Here is a 19,137-nt window from a genome sequence, read left to right as displayed (position 1 = left end):
TACTAAATGATCATCTGATAAAACCAATTAATAAGTAAAGAAATATGACCAAAATGTTGGTCGTGTTATAAGATACTATAAATTAGCTACTAATAGCCATATATATGAAAATTTTAGTCATCGTTTGTAATCACAAATTTATCATTTGCAGTAGTGATTTATCTTTTTTTTGGTAGTTTCATATTCATTGTATAAATGACTACCTTAAAATTTTATTGTCGTTTCATTTAATTTCATTAACAACCATTACAAGCAACTAATTTAGTCATGTATTGATATCATTTGTGATCATCATTAATCAACATAAACTACTAATTTAGTGGTTTTATATTGATTTTATGCGTTCATTATTAATCAACAAAAATTAATTAGTATGAGTTTGCAACTAAATTAATATAAAATGTCATGCAATGTACATGTTCATCTAATATGAAGATGCAAAGTTACAAATGTTAATTATAATATTAAATAATATCAAGTGAAACTATAAATAACTTCAACCATGAAAATCGTATTATATAAAATGTCAAATATTACAATATGAGGTTCCAACTTAATAGTGGTTGGAGTAAAATTTACATATGAAATATTGGTTCATCTCTTCAAAACATGATCATTTCGATGTCAAGGCATTGCAGGTGAATTCACCAACTATGAGGACTTGACCATCAATCTTTGTGTGTGTCTTATGTGGGATATTGTCTCTGCAAGTACCACTAGACTAGTTCCCTTCACTAGTACAAAATGGCTAATTAGTTACTAAAAGAATGACGAAAATTTGCATATAAACAACTATTTTTCAGTCGATGACTAGTAGTAGCTAATTTACAGTGTCTTATAACATGAGCAACTTTTAGTCGCTTTTAGCTTAGTCATTAATTGGTTGTTTCAATTTTACTATCTAGTAGTATATTTAGTCATAAATTTGGTCATTAATTTAGTGATTGATTTAGTCATTAATTGCCATACTTAATAACCAAGTCTACAAAAAAAAATATTGTTAAATGATCACTTAAGAAAACTAATTAGTGAATAAGAAATATGACCAAAATGTTGGTCCTGTTATAAGATACTGTAAATTAGATACTAATAGTCATATCTATGCAAATTTTAGTCATCGTTGGAAACCAATTAATGGCCAAAGAAATATGACTAAATTTTGGTCATGTTATAAGATACTGTAAATTAGCTACTAATAGTCGTATATGTGAAAAATTTAGTTCTCATTTGTAATCACAAATTTATCGTTTTCAGTAGTGATTTATTTTTTTTTGGTAATTTCATATTCGTTATATAATTACTACTTTAGTATTTTGTAGTCATTTCATTTAATTTCGTTAACAAGCATTTCAAGAAACTAATTTAGTCATATATTCATTTCATTTGAGATCATAATTAATCAACATAAACTAATAATTTAGTAGTTTTAGATTGATTTTATTAATTCATCATTAAACAACATAAATTAATTAATATGATTTGGCAACTAAATTTAAAAAAAATGTCCTACAATGTACATTTTCATCTAATAGGAAAACTCAAAGTTACAAATGTTAATTACAATAATTGATACTATCAAGTGAAACTATATATAATTTCAACCACGAAAATTATATTATATAAAATTTCAAGTACTACAATATGAGTTTCCAACTTAAAATTGGTTGGAGTAAAATTTACACATGAAATATTGTTTCACGACTTCAAAACATTATCGTTTTGTTGTCAAGACATTGCAAGTGAATTCACCAATTATGTAGACTTGACCATGAGTCTTTGTGTGTGTCTTATGTGGGATATTGGCTCTACAAGTACTGCTAGACCTGTTCTCTTCTCTCTATCTCTCTTTAATTTTCATTTTGTCTCTCCAATGTTATTGTTCACCTCTTTCTTCAATTCTTTCTTCTTACCATCAATATTGAGTTCCTTTTCTGAAAAATAAAGAATATACAATGTAGAGTATAAGATGTGAAAGACGATGAACACTGGAATATAAAATAAAGAAGACTATAAAGGATTTATATGATATATACATTAAAATCAACAATATTTTCAACACCATTTTTTGCATAAAAGCAAGAAACTCAAACAAGTTTTCATCAGTTGGGAAATAGTGGCAATTATGTGGCCAAATGACCTATATAAACAAAGAAAATAAAACATAATCAAGTTTGCTTCCAATCCAAATAGGATTTTGACACGGAGGTCGAAAGAAAAGCGTGCTTTAAGTTGCTTAGCTTAGTATAGACCTCCAAATCTACCTTGAACTCAACCATTTGTCTTGGATACTTGGATAGGATACTACTCATATAATAATTTATTAGATCACATTCTTAGACATCATGATAAAATTGTATCACGCCTCAACTCGGTATGTATATTCTTAGGTTTCCATAGTTTTGGTATGTATATTCATAATGATACTATGAGTGCTCTAGGATGTCCACAAGATATGTTCTCAAATACTGCTATACAAAAAATAACACCTTACTAAACTTAGTATTCAAACATCAAGGAATGTTAGTCACAATAATGCCAACTAAGTTACATGCTAAAAATATCAAGTTGTAGATTACTTATACAGTGTGGGAGTGCAATCAAAACTCCTAGAAAAAGTCAAACCTTTGTCTAGAATAAAATGAATTGAAGTAAAAAGGATACGATAATAGGATAGCCTTGTATACATGTATATAACTACATAATGTAGAAGGCTAAGTGAATAATTCCAAGGCCGGAGGTTGATGATGTTAAGAATGCCCAAGTCTGCTGAGAATTTATACGTATAAGAATTACTATTTGGGTTCATTATCACATATGAATCAACCAACTAGTCTATATCAAATTATTAATGTTTTTCTTATATTTATGGATCACCACAATATAAGTGGATAAATTGCAAAGATAATTCTTTTCCCATTGCGTTCCTGACGTGTGGTACAATATATTAGCTGTGATTTGGAGAAAATTTCCAACATCGAAAATATGTAGCAATGACTACTAGTAATCCCCCAAATAGGATTATTTTGGAACGTAACTTTCATATTCGAGTTCCTATATGATTCTTGAATGGAAATTCCACAATGAATTCCAACACCAAACTTCCAATTTTAGGGAACACATGTGGCCATCCTCAATCACTCAAACTCAAAACATCGGTGATCATTATAATGAAAAGATAAAATAAAGTAGTTTTGATCTATTTTGTAGATTTACATGAAAAGCACCAATAGTTTTCCCATATTTACCATACTTGTAATTTCCAAGATATAACACATCGATTCATATTTTACAACAAATAATTGATTCAATATAAACAAGAATTTAACATATTACACCAATACGACCAATGTTTGATCCTCAATTAGTTCAAACTAGTTAGGGAAAAAACTTCAAGAAAGAGCAACAAGTAGAAATAAAAAATCCATCAATTAACAATCAATCAAAAGAGGATAAGTTTTTTTTTGAAGCTTGATAAACAACTATAAATTATATTGGAAGTCCACTGCAATTAGTGATCTTATTCGAAGATAAATACGACCTGGAGAACTCATCTTCCAAATTATTTTCTGTATCCGTGAAGCTTTCTGATATCCTAAAAACAAAATTCTCATTCAATATGTTAGGATTATGAAGCTTCCTAAGGCCTTTCCAAAGGAAGTTGTCAATTTCATTGATTTTCATAAAATGATTCTTGTACTGAAAAAGTATAGTTTGACCATGTGATAGATAATTCAATCAAGTAAAAAAATTTGTACAATATTTCTTAGAAGACTTCATGTTAAAAGGAAAACTTGCATATTTAAGATAGAGAAAGAAGCTTAATAGAGATAGTCCATATCACAAAACAATAGAGTGGATATAAAACTATAGGTAGAACTAACAAAATCCTAATGTAAAATAGATGATTGATTATTATAAGTGAAACCAACTAGATACATACAAGTTTTCATTTTTAGCTTTCTTTTTGATAACTTTATTAGATGTGGAAGCTAACTTGCATGAATTTCACAAGGTTGTTTTAGAAAGACTCTATGTTTCATTTTCATATTCCACACTTCCATTTCTACAGAAAATCACAACATGTATTGAAGGAATTATTTGCTACATAAGATGAGTTGTAAACTTTCATTTTCTCGATTTTTTTTCCTACATGTGCATTATTTGAGTTTTCCTTAGTGGAGTTTTCAATAAGAAAAAAATAGGTTTGAAAATAAAAGATTCATCATGCAAAACAATGACTAATTATATGATGTCAGCCCATATTTCTTTATTGTTGGAAGAAAACCAGTCAACTAGGGTCAACTAACATCATTTAAGTTATCCAAAATCAAACTAGTGGACATTTGAAGTTCTGCTACATGAACTTGTTCCTTTGTGTGGATAAAGTTGTCTGTGTGGCAAGGGCTATTAAATTTTCTATGAGTGAAGACTTATACTTACAATCATATTTTACCTTTTCCAACTATTCTTTTAACATGTTGACAGATAATCTTTTATGTTGCATCTCAATTGTGTATGATCTTATTTCTAATAACATATATGATCAATGCATGAGGCTAATGGTACAAATAATATAACACATACCCAACAATATAAAGGGCATTAATGATTATAGGTTTCTATGGATAAATTTTATATCTTGTAGGAGCATTTGGTTGTTGCCTAGAGATCTTTGGGAAGGACCTAAGGAAATAAAGATAGGATTGGTCAATGGTCCAAAATTGGACCCACTAATTCAATTTTTTTCTTTATAAGTAGCCATGATGAATGTTATTAACCCTTATTTTTATTAGGTAACAAGGTGTGAATTTTGAATAGTAATGCTCCTTAGTGGAGATACTTGTGATATTTTTCATCATTCAACACATTCCCTATATTCATTATATTTCAAATTTTCTTCTTTAATTCCATTGTGTATGCTCCCATTCGTAGCTATAATACATAACTAAAATATTTCCATGAATTCATTCTCCTGTAAATGCATATGCTCTAGGCCTAAAGTGATTACAATTGTATTGTTTGCAAGAAATATGAACATTATATTGCAATAAACAAGCACAAATCTGGTCATAATCTAGCAAGCCAACCAAAACAATAAATAAGAAAAATGTCAAACATGGTTGAGAGAGATGGAGATGAATATATCAAAAAGTGATATATATTTGTATCATAACTCAAATCACACTTCATATATCTATCATAACCCTAGATCTATCAAGAACCATGGAAGATAAAACCCTTTGAAGTGCGAACCTTTCCTTAAGTTTTTACACTCTAAGAAATGTTTACTCCTTGAATCTCAACACATGATAGATACACAGTTAATACGAATCTACATTGGTTTATATTTTATTGGTCACGCATCAACTTTATATATTTATGGTTTTTGGCATACTAGAGATGTAAATTATGGAAGGCATCTCTCGACCAATTGCCGAATGCCAATATATTTAGTTGAAAATCTACAAAGAGAGGATATTCTCTAATGGTTTCAATACAAGGCTAATATCATAGAAAACCGAAAAATAAAAAGCATAAAAGAAATAAAGATAGAACAATCAATTAAGAAAGTTTTTAGTAGGATAAGTTGTCGATATCTTAAGCCATGTTCGCTCTAGCCCAACCATAAGACAAACAAGTGACTCAAAGGGATTTTAGAGACAATAGTCCTAAAATAATTTAGGAAAGATTCAAGAAAGCTAAAGGTGAGCAAGAAAAAGAGTTGAATTTATGTCAAAACAAAACAGAAAAAATATAAAGTGGCCTTAATCAAGCAATCACATGTGATTCTCTTCATAGACTACAAGCAATGTAATATCCCATCCATGAATCTGCATTACCAAAAACACGTCATGCATTTGAGTGGGCACCTTCACATCTATAGGCTACAATGTCTTGCCTACCACCAAATTCACTGAATTTATCTGATAGGGTCATTCATAAACCCTCTCTGCTTGGTAATTAAGTGTTATTTCATTGTTCAAGTCAACAAGCAATCAATATTTCCACTAAGATTCCATTTTCAAAGTGCTTTGCGACACCCGAATGGCACAAATTTTAAAGGGATGGAACTGGATAAAATTCCTAGGTGAAATCTCTTGGTGGAATTAGCTAAAATAGGTTCTCATGGTTCCATCATTGATCCATTAAAATTAAGCCAACTTTTGTAAAATAGTAGATCACTAGCAGCAAAATTCAGTGTTAGGGATATTTTTCCAACTTGGTTAGTGGTAGACAATATTCTTTTATCTCCAAGTAAAAAATGAAATAAGCAGTAACAACACATAAACATCATAATTCAAATGTTGCATATCTCCTACCATATACAAAATTTTACATCAAATGGGGCACTCACATAGTTGATTGCAGACAATGAATTTGCACCTAGAACTGCAACATTTGATGAGCTTACATGTAGGGATATATACCATGAGATCTTCAAAACCACCACATCCAATTGTGTTATCCCAATGTATACCCTCTTAAATGATGCAGTGTTGTTTTTATTAATTGTTCTTAATTGTATCAACGCATCATTCATGAATATCCAATGTTAATCACCATTATGTTAAGATAAATATCATAATGAAATCTTCACTAATATGAACTTAAATAGATAAGTTTACAATGTATCATCCAATATACATTATAAATATATAATGTCATTAATACATCTCAAAATCCTCGTGGAAATATATGTTTCTTAAATTTTTACTTTAAGTTAGATTTCAATTAAAACGATATCACAAAGACAACAGGGAAACAAAAAACACACAAGTACCTTTAAGCAATGTTAGTGCCTAAATGAGGGATAATATGTCTCAATTATAGAAAAAAACTTAAAATCTCTACCTTAAGCTAATGAGAAGATCAACGCATATCTCTAAGGTAGTTGATCGTAGGGGCAGATATATCACAAAGGTCCTCCTATGCTAAATATTATTGTGTTATGCTAAGTATTAGAACACCATCTTCACTAATGTACATTTTTAACAAAGAAATTTGAAATGCATCATTCCATATTCATTGCAAGGAGATAGCGGCAATCATTCTAAGAAAAATCCTCAAAAAGAGATATGCCATATGTTGTTGGCTTTGTGATACAGGTGTTGTCGTTGATGGAAACAAACTTAGATGACAAATCACAGTTTAGTAGGTTAATAGCACAAAGTTTAGTTCAGACTGCTTAGAATGAGGAAAGAGAAGTATATGCAGGTTCACTATTGGTCAAGCTGTGTATACACAAGGGTTCTATGTATACAAAGCCATGTATACATACACACGCACTTTCGTGGAATGCAAGGCATGTATATCTTGGAAAACTAAGTTTTGGTCCATGGTATTTTGATCCATGGTATTGGTCCAAGGTATCTAGTCCGAGGTGTTGACCCCAGGTATTGGGTCCAAGGTATTGGTCCTAAGTGGTTTTGTTCCATGGTATTAAGTAAGGCCTAAGACTATAAAAGGAGGGGAAGATCATTAGGCCATGACACTCATGTATTGAATATCTGATGAGGAGTAAGGTCTAGTATGTAGGTTATTGGGTTATTGGGCACAGCTAGATCAGAACCAAGGATGAACCTTAGCTAGTCAGATCTAATGTTGAATCACGATCTTAAGGCCTAAATCGAACTATCATTATGTGTTTTTGCTCATTTATATAATAGATCTAAATATTGACGCATATATTAATTTGTAAATAACATGATCTAAGTATAATTGAAGTTTGGCATAGATGAAAAAATAAAAATTAATATTTCCAGATGTATACGCTAGTTGGATTTGAGGAAAGCATGTATACATGCAGGTTTGACACAAGAAAGTAGAGTATACCTTATAATATATGTTTTAGTTGCTGCTATTTGTTGTTGCATTGTTCTCGGTTCTGGCTTGGGTTTTGGTTACTATATTCTGGTGACAACATTCAAAAAGATCTGATTGATGGGTTGTCAAAGTGATTGATGGACTTGGTTGTGGTTGGTTCAATGGGAGATTGGTTGATGCAGATATATTCAATGATTGAATTATGTTATTAATGGATCCAGTCTGAAAATTTATGAAATGTGGTCCCTGGAAGAAAAAGAAGGTTGTAGCTTTCTGTAGGCCGACACCTACGTACTAGTAATCATATCAGCTAGTACAAGAGCTAGAGGGTTGTAACTCCCTTCCAAGAGAAGTTGGAGAATGAGAGAAGGTTGTAGCCTTCTGCAGGTAGAAGCCTACGTATTGGCATAAGTCTGCACCAGTACAAAAATTTTAGAAAGAAGTTTCCTATTAAAAAGAAGCTAGAGACTATTGCAACTGGTGGTTTTCACCCGCATTGGGTTTCCACATTATATCTTGTGTTCATGTGTATGATTTTTTGTTCTGTTTTTACTGCACCTAGTTATTGTTTATGTGGTTCTGATGCACTGATTAAAGATTGCAGGATATATGCTAGTTGCCTTAAACACAGTTGCGTATACACGCGAGTTTCATTAACTAAGGTAGCATATATGAATCTGATTATGGAAATGAAAATTTGTTGAATTTGCAATACTGATTCACGCCCCCGCCACTCAGTATTATTTCCAACAATTGGTTTCATAGCAGGTCCTTTAGAAGAATGTTGATCACTTGAAGGAAAATCCATCATCATGAGTAATCAAGAAAGAGAGTGATCCATCAAACCACCAATCTTTGATGGGAGCAACTTCGTTTATTGGAAGGTAAGAACCATAGCCTATCTTCAATCTCTTGGAATAGATGTCTCGGAAATCATGGAAGGAGGATATACATTTCCTCAGCAATTCCTATAGATACGGCAGATAAAAAGAAATATGAAACCAATGCCAAGGTTGTCAATACATTATTGGGAATTCAGTCACAATCAAAATTTGTAAAATTATGCAGCTCAAATCTGCCAAAGAAATATGGGACAAAATTGTTCTAAGCTATGAAGGACACTCTCAGGTAAAACGTGCAAAACTGCAAACTCTCGGAATTCAATATGAAGCTCTCAAAATGCACAATGATGAAAGTGTAGCTAGTTTCTTCTAATATATAGATGAGATTGTCAATTGCATGAAGAATTTGGGTGAAGAGATAAAAGAAGTTACTTTAGTTGAAAAAGTTTTAAGATCCTTGTCTGCTAAGTTTGAATAAAAAGTATCTGCCATAGAAGAAAAGTAGGATCTTCAGACTATTACTATGACACAGCTGCATATAATCTCAACTCATTTTGAGATGAGAAAACGAGCCCCATCAGATATGAGAGAAGCCACCTTTAAAGCTTCAAGAAAATAAGAACTCCATGAATCAGGACATATTTCAGAAGGAGAAGAAGAAGCAAACTTTGTCAAGAAACTTCAATGGGGTTCTGGAAGATTCAAAGGTAAGCTACCTTTCAAATGTTTTGCCTGTCGAAGAGTTGGTCATTATGCTGTCAAATTTCCTTATAAAGATAATTTTGATAAAGGTTAGGAATCTGCAAAATGGAATATAAAACAAAATGTAAGTAAGAAGACTTACTATACGCATGAAGATAGTGATGGTTTGTCGATTAGTGAAGAAGATGAAAATAGTAATGACTATAGACTTCTTATGGGTTTTGAAGATGATGATTACTTGGATACTTTATATGGAGATGTCCTTTATGAAGAATTCTCTAAAATCAAAATCTATTTAGAAGAAAAGAATATGATTATAGATAATTTGACATTCCAACCTGTTGAAAGAGAAACACATAATGAAAAACTAGAATGTGAAATTGTGGGTCTAAGAAAGGATATTTAGAAACCAAAAGATCTCAATCTCAGATTTGCTAAAGGATCAGAAAGCTTAACTAAACTTATCAAAGTGCAATGTTCTCCTTTGATAAAGACAAGTCTTGGATATATTGAAGAAGCATCTCAAGCACAGAAGCCATCAACCTCCACTAAAAGCTATCTTGGGGCAGCAAAGAGTAATGAACAACAAAGTCATAAAGCAGATCCCCAGGTAAATCAAGCTTAGTTTACTTCAAGGATGAACAGAAGCTACAACCAACCTCAGATAAATCATGCTCAATCTACTTCAAGAAAGGATATCAATAGAAACTTCAATCACCAGGTCAATAGATTCGAAAATCGCAGGAACTTCTTCAATGGCCAATGTTTCTCATGTCATAACTTTGGACACAAAGCTACTCAATGTGTTGCTTACAAGACCATCATGACTGGAGAATCAAGAAATGAAAGAAATGTGACAGGGATCATGAAAAGGTCCTACAATAACTTTTCTCCGCTTGAAAATGAAATAGAATGCTCTATTTGCAACAACTTCAGTCATGAAGAAACTAATTGCAGGAGTACATTTCGACAAACATCTCTGAAGGACCAATCATCATTAAGTCCCAAAATATGGAGAAAGAAAGAACCACAAACAAAAAGATGTGGTATAGCCTTGTATGCATAAGGATAAGAAAATCAGTGGTACATTGACAGTGGATGCTCAAAACACATGACAGGTGACAAAGAAAAACTTCATTCATATAATGCCTTAGAGAAAGAAAAGAAGGTCTCATTTGGAAATGACACTCCTGCTTTCATAAAAGGTAAAGGCTATGTTCTCTTAAAAGAAAAAGGTAAAGATGGGAATGTTATGTATGTTGATGGTCTAAACCATAACCTATTGAGTGTTAGTCAAATGTGTGATCAAGGAAATGAAGTTGTATTTCGATTAAATGGATGTGTTGTTCGTGAGCTTGATACAGGAGAAACCGTGATCAAAGGTATAAGAACTCCAAGCAACTTGTACATACTCAAGGGAGGACAACAACAGTGCTATCTAAGAAAACATGATGAACACTGGCTATGGCATAGAAGATTGGGGCATCTAAGCTTCTCTCAAATAAGAAAACCATGTAGATTCTAAGTTGTTCATGATCTTCCTGATATCACCATTCCAGAAAATACAATATGCAAATCATGTCAATTTGGTAAGCAAACTAGATCGCACTTCCTTGAAAAGGAAGGATCAGCTAGTAAGCCTCATCAACTTGTTCATACTGATTTATGTGGACGATCAAGGAAAAAATCACCTCATGGAGAAGAATATTTTATATTTTTCATTGATGATTTTTCCAGAATGTGTTGGATAGGACTTGTAAAGCATAAATATGAAGCATTTGAAAAGTTCAAAGCCTTCAAAGATTTGGTTGAAAATGAATCAGATCACAAAATCAAATGCCTCAAATCTTATCGAGGAGGGGAATTTACCTCGGATGAATTCTTTGACTTTTGTGAAGAACATGGAATAAAAAGGAAAGTCTCCACCAGAAGGACTCATCACAAAATGGAATGGTAGAAAGGATGAACATAACTATTCAAAAAATGGCTCGTGCTATGCTAGATGAGTCTAGAACTCCTACAATTTTTTGCGGTGAAGCTGCATTCACTGTCGTCACTACTATCAACCATGAAAATGTTCGACAAAACAACACTCAAACTCCACATGAACTTTGGTGTGGTAAGACTCCTATAGTAAAATACTTCTATGTTTTTGGAATCAAATGTTACATCAATAGGACTGATGAAAAACTTGGTAAGTTTGAAACCAGAGCATATGAAGGTATTCTCCTTGGTTACTCTTCCCGAAGTAAAGGATATGAGTGTAATAATTAAATATTTGGGAAAATTATTGGAAGTATTGAAGTTGCGGTTGATGAAACATGCAGAAATCCAAAACAAATAAAAATTGAAGACTATGAAGAAGATGAGGATTATCCTCCCACATCAAATCAAACTAGTTTTGAAGAAGAAACCAATGATGCAGCAGAGGAAGAGATAATGGTAGAAGAAAATACTTCATCCAGGTATGTTCAGAAAAATCATCCAGAGACTCAAATTTTGCGACAAAAAGAGGCAGGTGTAGATAAGAATAACTATTATGAAAACTTCAAGCTATCTAGAATTTCTATCCTCCATTGAACCTCAAAATGTAAATGAAGAATGTAGAGATGAATGCTCGGTCAAGGCCATGAATGAAGAACTTGAGAAAATTGAAAAGAATAATACTTGGGAATTAGTTCCTAGACCTCATGATAAGAATATCATAGGAACTAAATGGATATTCAAGAACAAGCTGAACGAAAATGGAGAAGTTATTAGAAACAAGGCTATACTTGTTTGTAAAGGATATGCTCAACAAGAAGGTATAGATTTTGAAGAAACGTTTGCACTTGTTGCTAGACTTGAAGCGATAAGAATGTTCCTTGCTCTTTCTAGTTTTCAAAAATTCAAAGTATACTGAACGGATGTAAAATTTGCCTTTATTAAGGGAGACATGGAAGAAGAAGTCTATATCGAGCAACCAGACAGATTCATTCTTGGAAATAATGCAAATATTGTATACAGACTCAGAAAGGCTCTCTATGGTCTAAAGCAAGCTCCATGGGATTGGTATTACCATCTTGACAAATATCTCCATCAACAAGGTTTTTCAAAGGGATCAGTTGATAGAAATCTATATACAAAGATTGACAATAATAAATTTCTAATACTTGTTGTGTATGTTGATGATATTGTCTTTGGTAGCAATGAAGAAGCCACGAGTCGAAATTTTGCTTCGGTAATGCAACACAAATTTCAAATGTCCTTTCTTGGTGAGCTTACATATTTTCTTGGTCTACAAGTTCAACAAGATAAAGATGGAATTTTTTTGTCACAAACCAAATATCTAAAATAGATCTTGAAAAAATATGGCATGGAATATTTTAAACCAGTATGTACCCCAATGGTAACAGGATGCAGTCTCAGCTCAAATTATGGATCAATAGTAATACATCAACCAACTTACAAATCCATGTTTGGCAGTAGGTTTTCACCCTGTACAGAAATTACCTGCATACAAATTCTAAAACAGGGAAAATAAACAATGCGAGAGCATAACACATAAAACACATATACACAGATATTTTCCCTTCGATTCCAATACTAGGACTACCAGCTTGATTTTTCATTATGTTCCTTTCAATGTTAACATATTTATACATGCCGAAGCATCCAATACAATGGACCGAAAACCATCGTGTCCAAAAACATGTGCGAAAATCATGCACAAAACCATAGGTGGGTCTGCCTAACCTAACATAGGTTCCAAAACCAAAATTTTTTAGGGCACTGCCCCAGACACCATAAAGTAGGGTTACTTGCACCCCTCAAACCCCCTATGACTCCCCCGCTGTGCAATCAGTGCAACGAAGGGGGGGCTCTGCCCCCCTTCTAACCGCCCAGTTAACTACATGGGCTAGTCGTGGAAAGAATATAACACAACCCAAAATTCTCCCACTTGTTTTTTTCTTTCCACAAGGGGCCACAAGAGATATTAGTCATTTATCCAGCCCTGCAACTCCCATTGTTTCTCTACACCAAGAGAACTTCTCAAAGCTCACAAATTTTGTCAATGCATCTGCAATATTCTTCCAAGTGTCCACCTTTACCAGGAACAGCTTTTTGTCTTCTATCATATCCCTCACAAAGTGATACTGAACATTAATGTGCTTTGTCTTTGAATGATATGCAGGGTTCTTAGCCAATAAAATGGCACTTTGGCTATCACAGTCTATCCTTATAGCTCCCTGTACTAACCCCATACTTGAACACAATCTCTACAACCAAACTGCTTCCTTGCTTGCATGAGTGGCTACCATGTATTCTACCTCTATAGTTGATAGCGCCACTATAAATTGCTTCTTACTCATCCAACTGACTGCACTTCCAAATAGGTTAAACACATGCCCACTTGTAGATATTCTCTGATCCAGATCTCCAGCCCGGTCTGCATCAACAAAGCCACAAATATTCAACACTTTGTTCAATCTTGGTCTTCCTTGGTAGTACAACCAATAATCACTAGTGCCACTCAAATACCTGAAAACTCACTTCACTATTGTCTAATGCTCCTTCCCTGGTTTTGACTCAAACCTGATCAATACTCCCACTACATGTGCAATGTCTGGTCTAGTACAGACCATTGCATACATCAAGCTACCGACTACACTTACATATGGAATACGAGACATGTCCTCTTCCTTTTCTTGTGTCTTGGGACATTGTTCAGTGGATAACCTCACACCTATAGGAATAGGAACCTTCACTGGTTTACTATCTTGCATATTAAACCTCTGTAATATTGTCTCAACATACCTCATCTGGTTTAACTAGAGCTTCCTCTTTTCCATGTCTCTTTTAATTTCCACGCCCAAAATATAGTTTGCAGCAGCAAGATCTTTCATGTTGAATTTGGAGGACAGTTGGATCTTCAAATCCTGGATAATTTCTTTGTCATTTCCAACCAAAAACATATCATCCACATACAAGACCAAATAAATAACACAGTCACCAATTAATTTAAAATACACACAGTGATCTGCTTTTCTTCTGGTGAAGCGAAGTCACCTTATAAATGTATCAAATTTTCGATACCACATCTGTGGTGACTGTTTTAACCCATACAGAGACTTCTTTAACTTGCATACCAGTTTTTTCTTACCCTTCACCACAAAGCCTTCAGGTTGCTTCATGTAGATTTCCTCTTCCAGATCCCTGTGAACAAATGTTTTCTTCACATCCATCTATTCTAACTCAAAATCAAAAGCAACAACAACAAATAAAAGTAATGTAATGGAATTTACCTTCGCATTAGGAGAAGAAATATCACCAAAATCAATTCCTGGCACTCAGGAGTAACCTTTTGCTACCAACCGAGCTTTGTATTTCTCCACATTTCCTTCTGCATTTATCTTCTTCTTGAACACCCATTTGCTTCCAATGGGTTTCCTTCCAGTCGGCAACTCCACTAGATCCCAAGCCTCATTTTTGTGCAAAGATGTCATTTCATCAACGATGGCCTCTTTCTAGATTTTTCCATCCTCTGAATCTACTGCTTCCTTCACAGTTCTGCGATCATCATCAGTAATAGATAAAGAAAAATTTGAACAGAAAGCAGATGCATTATACCTTTCTAGTTGCCTTCTTTATTGAACTGATCTTCTCACACCCGGAGTTTGTGGCTCTTCATCTTATTATTCCACCTCTGCTGTAGAGTCTGATTCTTCCTCCTTTAGCTCAAACTCTATCTTCTCAGGTTCCTTTGGTTGGACTGCATGCTTAATAACATCTTTCACCTCTCTAAACACCACATCTCGGTTCTACACAACCTTCCTTTTTACTCGGTTCCAAATATTATAACCAACTAAACCATCCTTATACCTAATAAAGATGCAAGTTTCAGATTTACTATCCAACTTGGTTCATTTCTCCTTTGGAACATGTACATATGCATCACATCCAAATACCCTCATATGTGAAAGAGAGGGTTTCTTACCAGTCCATACCTCTTGTGGAGTCGTATCCTCCAATGCTGATGAAGGTGATGTGTTGACTAGGTAACATGCAGTCTCCACTGCCTCTACCCAGAATTCCTGTCCTAACCTGACACCTTGAGCATGCTTCTTTCCCTTTCCATCAACGTCTTGTTCATTCATTCTACAACTCCATTTTTCTAAGGTGTATATGGAGTAGTCTTCTGTCATGCTAACCACACTTCTTATAGAATTCTTCAAATTCCTTACTACAAAACTCTCCACTGTTATCTGTCCTCGGCACCTTTAACTTCTTCTCTGTCTGGTTTTCCACGAGAGCCTTAAATTCTTTAAACCTGTCAAAGACTTCATATTTCTTCTTAAGGAAATAAATCCATGTATTCCTTGAGAATTCATCTATAAGTGATACATAGTACACACACTTACCTAGTGATGGAACCTTCACAGGTCCAAACACATCATTGTGCATAAGCTCTAATATTTGTTTCTCCCTCTTACCACTAAAGGGGAAACTCACATGATTATGCTTCCCATATACACAATTTTCATAGAAATAAAAATCCAGAGAGCTTTAACTCATAGCTTCTACCATACCTTTACCATGAAGTATTCAAAGGCCCTTCTCTCCAATATGTCTAAGCTTTTAATGCCACAGCATGGTCTTCTCTCCAGAGACCACTAGATTATCTGCTTCACTTTCATGAACCACAGAGTTGTTGCACCCATCAATAATCATGCTACCTTGTAGGTTACACAAAGTTCCAATCCGAACTCCCCGCATCAATACCAATGCTCCCAACCATCTTGCAGGTATCCTTCTGAAGCACTATTTTAGAACATACATTATCCAACTTGCTTACAAAAATTAGATTTCTGGCCAGTGCAAGAATATGCAGAACACCTGGAAGTGTTCTAACCCTTCCACCTTGCAATTTCAACTTTACTTTTCTGCGGCCAACAATTCTAGCCTTCCTATCATCCTCTAAGAAGACATCACCACCATCGTATTTCTCATACTCACAGAACCACTCTGTATGGGGAGTGAAGTGAAAGGATGCACCTGAGTCAATCAAGCATGCCTCATGATCTACATGTGTACTTGAAGAAGCCAAGTACACATCTCCACCTTCATCTGACGTGGTTTTTGCCTTTGTAGAAGGAGCATCATCAAATCCCTTTCCTTTATCAGGAGCTTTAGATTTACAGTCGCTTTTGTAATCCCCTTCCTTTCCCCATTTCAAGCACACCACCTTTATAGGTTTTCCTGGAGATTTAGATATCCCACTCGATGACTTATTTTACTTCTATTCTGGGATCGTCCTTGTACAAACAAGGCATCACCATTCTGGCTCTCCATATTTTTCCGTTTCATCTCCTCTGTCAGTAAGGATGAGACTATTTCATCAAAATGCAAGGCAGTTGCATTGCTACCTATTGCAATAACTAGACTATCCCACGAATCTAGTAGAGAACACAACAAACTGATGCACTTATCTTCATCTGAAATTTTAATATCAATAGATGCTAACGGACTTACCACAGTATTAAATGTGTTGAGATGCTCTGTCACTAAGTCTCCATCTTTCATCCTCAGGTTATATAGCTTTTTCTGTAGGAAAAATTTATTCACCAGAGACTTAGATTAGTACAAAGTCCCTAACTTGTCCGACAAAGCCTTTGTCATAGCTTCCCCTGATACATTCAGCAATATTGAATCTAAGACACACAACTGTATTGTGCTTTTTGCCTTCCGATCCAACTTCTTCCATTGTTCATCGGACATTCCCGTTGGTTTAGTACCCAGATCTACCATGATCCACTGATATTTAGCCACCAACAGATCCTCCATCTTGATTTTCCACAACTCAAAACTATGACCACTAAATTTCTTCATTTCTATCCTTCCACTGCTTGCCATCTTCTTTCACCACTAGAATTGATCTCATAGATCTCCCACTGAACAGGGTCCACCACAGGCTTGAGCGAGACCTCTCAAAAACAAAGGTGTCCCCTTGAAGCCAAAACAACTCTAATACCAAATGTATGTTTTAACCCTGTATAGAAATTACTTGTATACAAATTCTAAAACACAAAAAATAAACAATGCGAGAGCATAACACATAAAACACATATATATAGAGATTTTCCCCTGGATCCCAATACCAGAACTACCATCTTGATTTTTCATTATGTTACTTTCAATGTTAAAATACATATTTATACATGACGAAGCATCCAATACCATGGAATGAAAACCATCGCTTCCAAAACCATGGATCGAAAACCATCGCGTCCAAAAACATGTGAAGAAATCATGCACAAAACCATAGGTGGGTCTGCCCAACCTAACATTGGTTCCAAAACCAAAATTTTCCATGGTGCTACCACGGACCCCATAGAGTGGGGTTACCTGTGCCCCTCAAACCCCCAAAGACTCCCCCACTACATAATCGGTGCAACGAAGGGGGGGCTCCACCCTCCTTCTAATCCCCCAGTTAACTATGTGGGCTAGTCGTGGAAAGAATATAACACAACCCAACATATCTAACAGGTACTTGACCATACATCATGCATGCAGTAGGAATAGTTAGAAGATTCCAAGAAAATCCAAAGGAATCACTCCTTCAGGCAGTCAAAAGGATTTTCAAATATCTTCAAGGAACACAGAAATTTGGTTTATGGTATCCTAGAGATACAGATCTTACACTTCATGCATATAAAGATGCAGATTGGGGAAGAACTGTTGATGACAGAAAAAGAAATATTGGTGGTGCATTCTATATGGGTTCCAGATTAGTGTCTTGGTTCAACAAGAAACAAATTTCAATTGCATTATGTTGAAGTATAATATGTGGCTGCTGCATCTTGTTGCACACAACTCCTTTGGATGATGCAAACATTGCAAGACATTGAGATCACATGTACTCGATCCATCTCCATTCTATGTGATAATACAAGTGCCATCAGTATTTCAAAGAATCTAGTCATGCATTCCAAGACCAAGCACATACCCATCAAATATCATTTTGTACATGAACAAGTGCTTGAAGAAAAGGTCAAATTGGAGTATGTTCCCTACAAAGAACAGGTTGCTAATATATTCACCAAACCACTGCCCAGAGAGACATTTGAATATCTCAGACAGAAGCTGGGAGTAGTTGATGCATCATCCTACTATTAGAACGTATCTTTTTCAGAGATAGGTGGTTATACACGATTTTCATGAAGCATAGTCGCGTACATACAATGGTTTCTATGGATAGGGTCGCGTATATGTTGGATTGAGGAAAAATAGTGGGTTAGTCTTAGGAAGAAAGGGGTCTGATATGGTTCAGTGGATTATCTACTCTGCTTGATGATGGTTTCAATCTGTGGATGACATGTGGAAATATGTTGGCTCTCATAAGTTGTCGATAACTTGATGTATTGATGATGATTCCTTGATAACTCTTCTATTATAAGAAACGATCAGATCTAATAGTGATCATCTAGCACAGGCTTAGGGGGAGCATATAATGCATTGTTGGCATTATCTTAGAAGATCATGGTACAAATTCACATAGTTGTTTTTATTCAGGCGAAATAGGTTCAGGAGGAGAACATGGTTTAGATGTTGATTGACAAACGCTGCTAATGATAGCTGCTAATGACAATCTTGGTCTTGTTTAACATATTTGGTCTCTGTTATATATGTCATGTATATCTTTTCATGTAAAGGTCATGAAACGACCTAATTTGTAACCCCACTGTGCATGGGATGGTTGATGTAATGTTTCTTATTTTGACATGTATAA

The sequence above is a fragment of the Pinus tabuliformis genome, chromosome 2_1, assembly GCF_031772625.1.
Source record: "Pinus tabuliformis cultivar Carrire ecotype Pingquan chromosome 2_1, CPIR1, whole genome shotgun sequence".
Taxonomy (NCBI): domain Eukaryota; kingdom Viridiplantae; phylum Streptophyta; class Pinopsida; order Pinales; family Pinaceae; genus Pinus; species Pinus tabuliformis.
Note: the sequence above shows the minus strand (reverse complement) of the source record.